This window comes from Patagioenas fasciata, chromosome 18 (genome assembly GCF_037038585.1).
Source record: "Patagioenas fasciata isolate bPatFas1 chromosome 18, bPatFas1.hap1, whole genome shotgun sequence".
Taxonomy (NCBI): Eukaryota; Metazoa; Chordata; class Aves; order Columbiformes; family Columbidae; genus Patagioenas; species Patagioenas fasciata.
In genome coordinates this window covers 6,038,299-6,050,387 of record NC_092537.1, presented here as the reverse complement: position 1 = coordinate 6,050,387, position 12,089 = coordinate 6,038,299, and the positions used below count along the sequence as shown (strand labels likewise).

At 38.8% G+C, this 12,089-nt stretch overlaps 1 long non-coding RNA gene across 1 annotated transcript in view; it reads right to left on the bottom strand.

Moving 5' to 3' along the window:
* The window catches only part of LOC139829343 (uncharacterized), a 64,910-nt gene extending 55,592 nt beyond the window's left edge, over positions 1-9,318 (bottom strand). Inside the window, exons 1-2 of the long non-coding RNA XR_011741787.1 lie at positions 9,165-9,318; positions 4,952-5,105 (exon numbers count right to left, since the gene is read on the bottom strand). This is a non-coding gene — a long non-coding RNA (uncharacterized lncRNA). The remainder of the gene's footprint in view (positions 1-4,951; positions 5,106-9,164) is intronic.
* Between the last annotated feature and the right edge of the window lie 2,771 nt (positions 9,319-12,089).

Below are 12,089 nucleotides of genomic sequence, written 5' to 3'. Positions count from 1 at the left end.
TCTGCATACAGGCAGCTGTTATTTTGGAGCACCTTCTCAGGCTCTTTTTCTTGGGCACTTTGGTTAAATCCAGAAATCCCACAAACCTGAGGAGGTTTTCCTATAGAAATTTCAGAAAAGCCTGAGGAAGTTAAATGTCCAAATACCAACGGAAAACACTGCTTAGCATCCCGTGCTCCTTTAGAAACTCCAAGCCGTTCTTTCTCTTGCTTTGGAGATGCAGTCGTATTTCTCAAAGTGGCTTCCACAAATTTACAGGCATTTAAAATAAACTCTACCTCAGGGTTTCTTAGCAGCTTCATGTTTCCTGATTCATCCTCTTCCATTCCCTGGTGCTAAACTAACAAGGGCTTGAGTAGTAGATTAGTTCACTAATCTTCAGATGCTGAGTGTAGCACCATCTATCCTCATTCCAGGTCTATTTGACCTCAGAAGTTTTGGACCACTATACCTTAACTCTGTTATTCTTAAACAGTGCCCTGGATGCATTTTCTTCTTGCTGCCTGGTTAATTTTTCTTGCATTTTCCTGATTCTTCCCAGACGTTGTGTCAAGTCACAGTCTATTCGTAGGCAGAAATGGCGTCATCTGGGCTTCTTTATCTGACAAGAGCAAGTTCTCTGAGCCAAACTTCCTTATAATTTACCTATAGATGCTGATTTCTACAACATCATCAATACTAATGGAACTGCCGAAGGGGTACACGGCAAAGTCTCGTCCCCAAGCTGGTGGCATTTGCACTTTATTATATAGCACATAATATATTGTGATACTTTTGTATGAAAGAGTCAATACAAAAATAAATAGTTTGGTATATATGCAGTTTAATTTTATTTCACTAGCATTTGGAGAGTTTCCTTGGACACTTTATTGTACTGCTCTATTTACTGATGTTTCCAGTGCTAGGAGCCTGGATTTCTTGTTTATTAGAGCTGGCATAATGAAAGTTTGCCACCTGATTAATTTTAATAGTTTAGCGGGAAACCTGAGGATAATGCATATTGGCTGCCAGGCTACAGATAAATTTTGTCCATTTGGTTGCAAAGATTTTGGCAGAAATAAAACCTACCTTTTGCTATTATAGAGAAACATTTTTTTGGGTGAAATAGTGTTTTCTAAGGAAGCCACAGTCTCATCTGCCTTTATTATGCACCAAGACTTAACGGTTCCAGACAAATAGGCTTGAGATGACACAACATCCCAATTCTGATCTCCCTCACAGTGAGCGCTGATGTAAGAGACCCAATAAGACTTTATGGATCTAGTACTAGTTTAGAGTTTATTTACCTGGAAATGCTCCAAAAGAGCCCAGGGCGGGGAGTAAAGAAATCTGGATCTTATTCCCAGCTCTTTTAATAGCCACTTTTCTGTGCCTCAATTTCCCCAGCTACAGTGCCCATCATGAACCTCATTTCCCCCGCAGAGCACTTAAAGGTCTACTGATAAAAAGCACTATGTAAGTGCTCATTACTATCAGTTGTAGTAACAGCGGGTTGCAGGAGAACTTGAAAAGCCTTCAGAAATCACTTGGAGAGGCCATCTGCAGGTGAAAGCGTTACCTAATTGGCTCTGGACTGTAATCCTGGGCACCCAAACATGCGTCCAGTCTGCAGGGGAACATTTTTATTGAGCATTCAGACCTTTTGGAAGTTAACACCCTGAGCTGACAGACTTTATAGGTGTGCTGCTTTTAAAACAGAACAAAAATACTTTTAATGCTCTTGTGTTATCCTAAGGCCTTCTCCTTCAGAGACATTATAATGGGACTATATTTTCATAACATGTAAAATTTGTATCTGGATGCTATCACTGCTATTGTTAGAGATGGTTGACTTCTCTTGGTTAGGAACTGGGCTGGAGGAAGGAGGTGCCTGGTGGAATTGTAGGATGGAAAAGTGCTGGCAGCTCAGGCTCTGGCAAGAGGAATAACAATAATAAAAAAAATGTTCTCAGCTCTTTTTCAAGCCACTTAATTTGGAATATAAATGATTTACACTGAAATGATTAATCAGTGCATTTATTATACTTGCATGGTTACTGTTTAGCACCACAGCAAGTAAACAACAGCCTGCAATATAGCAGAAAAGAAGAACAATCCGAGACCTCAAATCTACAAATTAATATATTAAGTGAACATCAAAATCTCTGAACAGAGACAACTTTACCTCAGCCCACACAAAGCAGCAGACAGGATCAAGGCAATAGTGCATCTATTCTAATATTCCACGGTACGGATCTCAACTTGCTGAACATCATCTGTTACAATTAAAGGGTGTCACGGAATTTGTTACTGACATAATGAAAATAATATTTAATTCTATTAATATTTAAGAAGCACATCTATTTAATGCAATTCGTCTAAGTTTGCGTGGTGATGGGTTGCTTGCTTGCATTAAAGGTTTTTTTTCAAATGTCACCTAAAACTTTCAAGAAACTTGACAAAATTGTCCTACCAAAGGGATCAAAAGTACTCTAGGGTGTTAAGTTTTTCTCATTTCCTATATATAGACATTTATTCCAAAATCCTGAAAACATTCATTTATAAAGTAATAGGTTAAGAATTTCAGTATGTTTATACTTTCTCCCTTCTCCTCAATTCTCTCTCTTTTGCAATGTGAATTTCTAAATTCTAGTACCTAGTAAAATAAGTAACCTGTATAAAACAGGTAATGAGAAAATAGGTGTTTGGATCTTTAAATGGTCACTAATTTAAAAGGTAATTGTATCAGACTCCACCTATCTAGAACAGAACAGAAAAGGAAATAAAATGGAAGGATGCACTTCACAGTTGTGTTGGCCTGCATATACATATTGATGAAAGACAGAAACACAGAAAGCACAGTCACATAATGCACCATACCTGCAGATATAAATATACATATCTTAACAGCTGAGCAGGAAAAACAAACCCTCATTTCTCACCATATCAACTTAGTGTGCTAATTCCCTGGATAAGCATTCGAAGAAAACAGGTTCATTATAGAAGTGTCAAGGGAACTGGTCAGACACCGGGGATGGTAAAGCAGAACAACACAGCAAAGCTCAGCTTAAATAGAAAACAAGCAATAATTCATCGAAAGGCCATTCACTTGAAGAAAAAGCACTGAAATAAGTGGATGCCTTAAAAACAAAGAAAAATACAAATTTTCTCAAATTACTGTTTTCAGCCACATTCATTAAAGCATAGTGAAATTCCCAAAATCACAAAATAGTCACAGTATCATCTCCAGAAACCTATGGTGGTATTGTTCGATTACTTAGTTGGTTTTGTTTGGTTTTTAATGATTGTGGGCTTTGTTCTTCAGGTCTCCAGCTCTGAACGTATAGTTGGGCTTGGGCCACATTTTCAAGACTGATTTTTTGGTGGAGATCATGGACAACCAGAAGGCAGGCGTGGGCAGGGGCTGACCATCAGCACAATTTGAAGCAGAAAACGTGAAAGCAGACATCCTCTCGAACAGCATGGCCCTCAGCAGAGCCCTCAAAAACATAGAAAAACTTGTACAGGAAAGCTGTGACCAAATACTTTTTGAAGAATTACTAAAAGCCCATACCCACTCCACGCTGAATAGATTGAGCTCTTAGCTTTTAACTAGCTTCACATTCACAAGCCCTTCTGGACAGCAAACCTCATCACGCTGGCTGAACTGGTTCGGCTCATCGAATCTCACCGAGGCAAATTTCAGAACACTAGCCTTGCTTCAACATTTAATGCCTAATCCTACCTGCATTAGCACACCTGCTTTCTTGCAGGTCCAAATGTCAGTTAAATAAACCAGCTGTGTAACAAGGTATGGAAATAACCCCTCTGAAGTTTACAACAGAAAAATAAAAGCAAGAAACACTGCCCTTAACACCATTACAGTCCCCAGAAGTCCCATATCCAGGCAAAAAATGTAAGGGAAGTCTTCTGTGCACATAAAGAACTGCAATGTAGCTTCTGGGAGGGTATTTATTTTTAAAGGACCAAGGATTTTGAGTATCTGAAACTGGTTGGGACACCTGGGAGAGTTTCCACAAAAGCCAACTTTAGCCTGGCCACGCTAAAGCCCCCGGGCTCTCTGTGGGCAGGGAAAGCAGCTTCTGAAGGTAACTGAGGACAGGAATCCTTCATCCCTGAATGCTGAAAGCCCATGGTCTGTGACACTCAACCTAAAACATATGCTGTTTTATGTCTCTAATTCCAGCACACCTACCTATACTGTCTTTGCTGAAACGTTCAGCTGTTTTTTGGAAAGGATCCCTCATTCTTTACAATTACAGGCACATCCATTGCTGTTTTTGCCCATTGAGCAGAACCTGGGTCCCTGCACCTTGGGGCACAACAGACAGCACAAAGGACATGTCATTAGTTTGTCTTCCACAGCAGCTGACTGCGTTCCGACTTACACGAAAAATAAATATTTGCCTCTTTCATTTGTCCCTGTAGGACTGGAAAAGCGAAATATTTGCTATAAGACTTGAGATGGTGACACAATTTTCCCTCTATCAAAAGAGAAAGGCTGATTAATGAATAATCTATAGCCACTATAGACTGAACTCCTAATCAGAACTACTCAAAATAAAATGAAGTCTCTTACATAATTAAAGAGGAGGGTGGCTCTGAGAGGTACATAGTGTAGGAACATGCCAAATCACTACTCAAAAAATCGGTGCTTACCCACAAATTATCCAATTAAACATCTGACAGACACTGACAAAAGTGATATGCAACTTCCACACATCAAGTGAATCTTAGTATGAAGAAACTCTGTGCTGTAGATTTGTATTTTTGAAGGGACTAGCAGAGATTTCACATTTATCCTGACCAGATTTCTTTCTATTCACGAATCTGTAAACTAAGGCTACAAACATAGCAATTAAACAAAACATCCTCTGTGATTCTATGATTCTTTTTTATCACATGATCAGACAAATAAGAAGGTCCATCCCCACTCCATATTTTGACCTACCACATGTGTATGGCTGCTCCAGATGTTCTCTTGTCCCATGGTATCTGACACATCTGGTGTGCATGTCCTGGCTCTCTCAGGGAAGAGGAGCAGAAGGGCGACCGTCCGTCTGTCCTGTTGTCCTGCAGCCACATGGGTTTGTCGTGATAAACTCCTAATAGGAAATGTTGATAGATATCTTTGTTATTAAGTGAAATCTCAGCACAAACAAAAAAATATACCCTTTAAGGCTTTTCATTTCAATCATCGAGCTGTGTTATTAATGTACTCATAAAATTCAGAAAGCGCATTGCACATCACTGCAAACATGGCCAGGGCAAACACGACAAAAATCAGAATTCTAAAGCTGTAAAAAGCATCCAGTTTTCCATCCAGCTCTTCCATTATAGACCACTGATCACCCCACCGAAGTTCTAATATGAAAACCAGAAAACCTCCTGTTTAGGTGTATGGGATGTGGTTCCTGAGATCATCTTTAATTTTGGAAACTAGAAATAAGAAGAGAGAACTACTTAAGCAGCAGCTGTCACTTATTTTACTTGAATAAAATGGCAATAAATTAATCAAATCTCTGCCTATTTTAGCAAAGTTGTGGCCATCTCCAGTAAGACTTCATGTGGTCTGAAAGATCTCAATGCGTAAAGACAACCTGACTTTGAAACTGCCTATTTGCTTTGCAACACATAGTCGGATTTAAAATAAATAAATAAATAAAATAGCTTCCTGCCATTTTCCAGTTTCATTAAAATCTTTGTCTTTGGAATGAGACATTAGAAAAGAAATGCTTAATGTATTCAGTGAAATATAATACAGCTGTTTGCCATGGTGACCTTTTCAGTATTCCCTATTTTATATTTTGATTAGCCATGTACTGGTAGAAAATCCCTTCCATAGCTTTTGATGGCAGATCTAACGCGTAGCTGTGCATGCTTTTGTGTAAAGTAAAATAATGCAAGAATGTCAACAGCTGGGTTATTTCAGAGCAATGGTACCTCATGCCCAGAGCCACATTTCCATAAGCTTTGCAGAAGGCTCAGATGCAGGTTTATAGCAACGGGCAGTGTAGACAGCGAGTCTCAGCTCCTGCAACCTTTATGAAAAATTACTCTTATCAAAAGCAGTATTAAGGAATGATCGAAAATACATTTGTTGAAAAGAACAAATAAAGCTACAATGCACCCGTGTTTTTACATTCTTAAAAGGAATTTTCAACTTGGGTGTATTTGAACCCACTTCAGCCGTCTTTACATGCACAGGCAGAAAAACAGGTGGATTAAGTAAATTATGAGCACAGATCAAAAAACTGGAACAGTATCCTTAAAAAAATCAACAGATTCTGGCTAGAAATTGTACCCAAATCATTTAGGCTTTGGTGTAGACCACTACTATTATTGATAATCTACAACGGCTTTAAGCTCAAAAACGGTATGGAATCAGAGAACTGTGTTTGTGTCTACGGCAGATGAGCATATGAAATGGAGATGTAACCTGTACCAGAACTACCACACCTCCACATATGATAGATGCAGCCTAAATAATTAGGAGAAGAGGCTGGGAGGGAGTGGGGCAGGTTGTGCTGTGTTGTGACTTGTGTGCATTTAAATTCATAACCTTTTTAGTGGCATCAGCAAAGGTTTTTCACATTTAATTATATGGCATATGCTGTCAAACATATAGACCCTTATGTAGCATCCCATACTTAAACATATGGCTGTAAACAAAACTACAATACCACCAAAAGAAATTCCTATACTGAATAAAAGACTTCCTTATTCAACACGAGAGTACATTACGAAGCCACAATTTTATTATTTAGTTTTATTGTTTTAAATTAAATAGAACAAAGTGGCTATTTCATCTTGCTGATTTAATAAGTTAATAAAGTCTGCTGGCAAACATATATTTGATGTATTGTAGACTACAATAGCTCTTTCTCATGTTGAGGAAAGTATTAAAAAAGAATCTGCCGAGGAGAGGTTGCATACTGCACTGTACTTGATGAAGCCAATATTTACCATCATTAAAGATTTAATTCATTCTCTAAAATAGGCTTTTTTTCTCAGTATACTTGTGCTTTGACTATATTATAGCAAGTTCCCTCCATCCTTACAAGTATCTTCCTCCTTATAACATTTTCAGGTGTGGCAGTGATTTTTTTAAACGGTGTATTTTATCAATAGAGTTTTTCTCCAGTAAACAAAACACCGTAACAAGGGATGCAATATCCCTTCCTCATCCCTTAAGGAACGTGAGGGATGCTACCACATGGCAAAGGGATCAGAGCCCCAACTTGAGTCTCTGCTGGCTTGATACTCAAACTGTGCCTTGCTCAGCTCTCATGCTATTAGCTAATGAACTTGGGAGGGCTGTTGTGCAGGTCAGCATTGGCAGGGATCTCTGCCGTGAGCTGACAGCCGCGGGTGAGAGACACTGTGTGAGCTACAAGCATCTTTTTGAAGAAAGATGATTTATCTGAGAGACAGCACTGCAAAAAGTCTGCAGGTGTTTCTGCTTTCCTTCCCTTACAGTAACACAAAGCATACCAATAATGAAGGTAATTAAAATAGCTAAATTTATCAGATAGAGCTATGCACGTGCTCCACTTCAGTGGGGAGCTGAACTTTATATTTGAAACTAGTAAAAACATCTAGAATGACATTCATCAATTAAAACCAACATAAAATGACTGTCTGCCCAAAAATGGGGAGACTGTCTCTCTCCAGACTGCAGCAATGTACACCAGTTGCTGACTGGGAAATATGAAACCTTGAATATAACTCTTGACCTGCTTCGGTACCAGGGGGCACTTGTAGAAGTGCTGAGCACCTCTCGAAAAGCAAAGCACACCTGAATGAGACTTTTTCCATAGGCGCATCTTGGGGTCTTCATGCTGCGCAATACTTAGTAGGTGATGAAAATTAATCAGAGTGAGACAACAGTCGGCCAGAAATGCAAAGCCAGACAGGAGAAAGAAAAATAGAAACGGACAGCCTCATATAGCCACATGAGGAAATTAAAACTTGACTGGAAAGGAGTGAAAGTCAATTAGAGAGAAGATAATCGGAAAGAGAATTTGAAACAAAGGCTTTCATTTTCTTTGACATTGATTTTAAAATCTTGAAGGAACAAGGAGAGTTTTAATGAACGTTATTTAAAAAATAATTAATATATCACAACCAGGCATGTCAGAAAAAGATGAACATTACAGGCTTAGAAGTATTTTCTTCAAGCCCTGCAGAGAAGTGCTTGATGTAAAGAAAGCCAGAGGTGGAGGAAACCAGAACTATGTGTGTGAGATGCTTAATAAAACAAGACTATAGACTCACAAGTTTAGGCGAGATAACACAATATAAGCACTTGCCCTGAAAGTACAGTGAGAGTAATCAAATGATATCTGCTCAGTAATCTTCCCAGGAAGAAATGCAGCTTGGTTATGGCAATTTTATGCACATCTGATGATTAATTTCTGTAACATTAATGACTTCAAAGAGAGGCCAAAATTAAGACACTTGCTATGTACTACTCAGCCCATCAACCAGAAAAAAAAAGATTTCTCAAAGCAGTAGGACTGGACTGTGGTTAAGTGCTACCTCTCGAATGAAAACAAAACCCCAAAGCATCCTGAAATGCAAAAAAACCAGACAGTGCTGAAGCACATAGTGTCCAGTCAGTTCCCTTTGAAAGTCATGAATCTGCTGTGCAGTTGCCACCAGATGCCCAAGCAATAAACGCACTGTTAAGGCTGGGATTCGTCACACGGTTTTATGGGAAATTTGCCACAAATCACCAGAGATCTCGGGAGTTCAGCCCGCATTAAAAGGATAAGCAAACTGGGAGGGTGAAACAATTTCAGAGAGCCAAGAATGACTGTTTAAATATTAAAAACCAGGAAGTGATCTCCTAAATAAAAAAAAAAAAAACACATAAATCCAATTACCTGAATGAGTGAGAGTCAGAAGATTTTCACAGCTACATATAAATAAGTTAAAAATGTTGTACAGACCACACCTAATTAAAATATGCTGCAAAACACATAATCTTATCTCACGTAAGTTGAAATCATGACTTCTGAAATGAGGCTAAGAAGGCATAGAAGTAAGATCTTTGCATAGGTTCCCATAGGCAAGGGATCAGGCCCACAGTTTGGGAAGGCAGGGACTATGTGGGGGAGTTATATATATATATATATATATAATTTTTCTTTAACTCCTACCTTTTCCCATTTCCATCATGGTTGCACAATTTGGTTCCACATAAGTAATTATGGAAATGAGCTGAGGAGATGACATCTGAGATTTCAGAATTAACTGAATATATGCACGAAACCTTCCACTTCTCAGAGCAGGCAGCACAGGAGGCTCCCCGTGGAGGACCTGTGAGGCATGAAGAGACCAGAAGCAGAATAAGAAATATGTTTATAGCAACTATTGTAGCTCCTTTCCATGCCAGAGATAAAATTCACCCCTGCGCAAAGGACAGGACCCACAGCACCATTATTTTTTCTGTGGAAAATTAAAGAATAATCAAGCATTTTGGATTGACTTATCCAAGGCAGAGCCACCAGATGTAATCAAGAGCAATGGTCTCTATACTCAGGGATGCACAAATTATCCACACCCATAGTGCAGAACCTGCATCCCAGAGAATGAAAAAGCTGCAGTGTGGAGCCTCCAGCAGATTGCAGGTACCTATTGACATTGTTTGTGACCATATAGGGTGCATTACACTCCGTGTCTCAACATTCACCAGAGTTTAACAACTTTCATAGCAAGTCCCTAATTCAAAATATTACCAAATAATTTCTTTGGTACGTTAATCTCAAACTGACACATATAAAAGTAAAGTAACTTGGGTAGGTGTCAGGAGAACATTAATCTCAACTGTAATGAAAGAGGAAAAATGACTCTCAAATGAAACACCCAAGAAATGAGAAATTGGAGAGATTAAAATATTTCAGGTAGAATACAAATCTCTATCCTTTCCTTTCACATTTGTCCAGTATTTATAAAAACAGATATTCACCAAAGTGAAGCTAGATTATTTTATAACTATTTAATTCTAACGAATTCCAAAGAAGCAGGTCAAAGCACCTCCTATTCACAGAACCACCTCCCAACCTGCAGAGCAGGTCCAACACGCTGGGGATGCACCAGGTGAGTTGTAATGAGGACTGTCTGCCTTCCAAGGCAAAGCTGTTGGGGTGTTACATTTCCCAAGTATGTGACAGAAGTGGGAATCTATCTGCAAGACCAAATTGGCCTTCAATATAAGTACAGTATCTCCAAAAGATGAAAGCAAGCAGATCTGAGCTTATTAGATACTTGTCAATATGGGGAAATGCACTGGATACAGTTGACAGCAGGGAAAAAAGATGACTTTAATATTGCTCACCTCCCAGGAGCGATCCAGTTAGGCAGGGAACAGAAATATTGGTACAAGTGGCAGTGCTACATATTAAGCTGGCCTTTACCTAACTTTCAGTTTTCCTATGAAGTGCTTGGTTTTTAATAATTTAGGCACGTAATTACCCTGTGATTCATGCAAGCCTTCTCTATGACACACATAAATACACTTTTTGTGCATACAGTTCCCTAAAACGATCCCATCAGTGCCTCTATAAAGAAGCTGTATCTGATTTTGCATAGGCATTTGTCAGAATAAGCAATGCTAAAACTCATATGTGAAAGGAGATTTTAAGGCCATTATCATTGTGGAGTCTGTCCGTGTTTGCTTTTCACAACCTTTTTATCTTACATGTCTCGAGCTACTCAATGTCATCCACTCTTGTCTTTATAAAGGCTCAAAATACACTTTTTCCATCAATTTGGTGCAGAACCACCTCCTCCATGACGGTGCATCCAGATGTTTACTGGTCTCTCCAGCACCTTTCTCACTCCAACAGTTTCTGTGCTGTTCCATTGAATATTTTCTATTTCATTCCACCTGTTTAATTTTTATTTTTAAAGGCATTTCAAGCTTAAACAACCTGAATGATTCAGCTTTCATCTGTCAGCAATGACACTACTTTGTTTTTATTGTTTTTTTCCATTGGTAGGAAGATTTTACTACGAAGAGATGTGAGCCTTTCTGAATTAGTTACATACCAATGGAATCTGATGCTTAAAAAAAGGAAACATTATGAAAAATATTCCATTAAACTTCATTACATTCTTTGCCTTTCATTTAAGCCAATTGTGTTGCTTTTTCCTTGTCTGAAAGCTACATTTGGAATTGTACAGTGAACACTCTCTTAATTATGATCTTGCTCAAACTCAATTGAATTTCTCTCTGTCTCTATTTCTTTCTTTTTCTCCTGCTGCTGTTAATTAAGATAAATACGTCAGAAGTGTTATTGCTGAAGGGAAATCTGTAGCAAGTGTCATTGGTCTCTGTGATATTTCCCATTTTGCCATGAGCTGTCACCAATGATTTAGGACCGAGTGCCAAGGATTATATTAATCTTGATGAAATTAGCAACTGCTCTGTGATGTTGACATCCCTTGGTGCTAAATGACATTCCCCTGGCTGGGCCATTACCACTGAGAAAAAATACTCTTTCTTCCTCAGAGGACAGCAAATGAGGGCATTAGGTGAAGATTGTATTCTTTTTCACAGAAAGGATGAAGGACAAATTCAAGTGTTAGCTGCTGTAAATATTCAGCCTTTACTTCAGCGTCATTGGTGAGAATCTGTGACAGACTCTTGATATAAAAAAGCCCATCTGAGGCCAAGGAATGAAGGAGGAAAATAATCCTACTCTATTTCTGCTTGATAAAGGGCCACTGTTATATAAGTAAATAGTACGCAAGAAAGATTATCTCTATAGCCCATGTACAATAGAAAGAAATAAAAATAGACTTTTTTCTTTAAAAGTACATTGCATAACTTTACCTGCAAACAGACACATGTCCTCCTACTGTACATCTTCCTGGATACAGGAGTTTCTTAATATTTTCCTAGACTGGCTGTGTACAGCAGCCACAGACAAAAATCACCTCCAAAATCCCAGTGAGTTTGGTGGTTGTGTCAGGCTGAGCAGCGTTGTCTCCTTCCTTTGTTCATTGTCCATTTGTCCACAGCCTGATTCCAGGTATCCGTGGTCTTCTGTTCAGCCCAGGGGATGCAGCAAATAAACCAG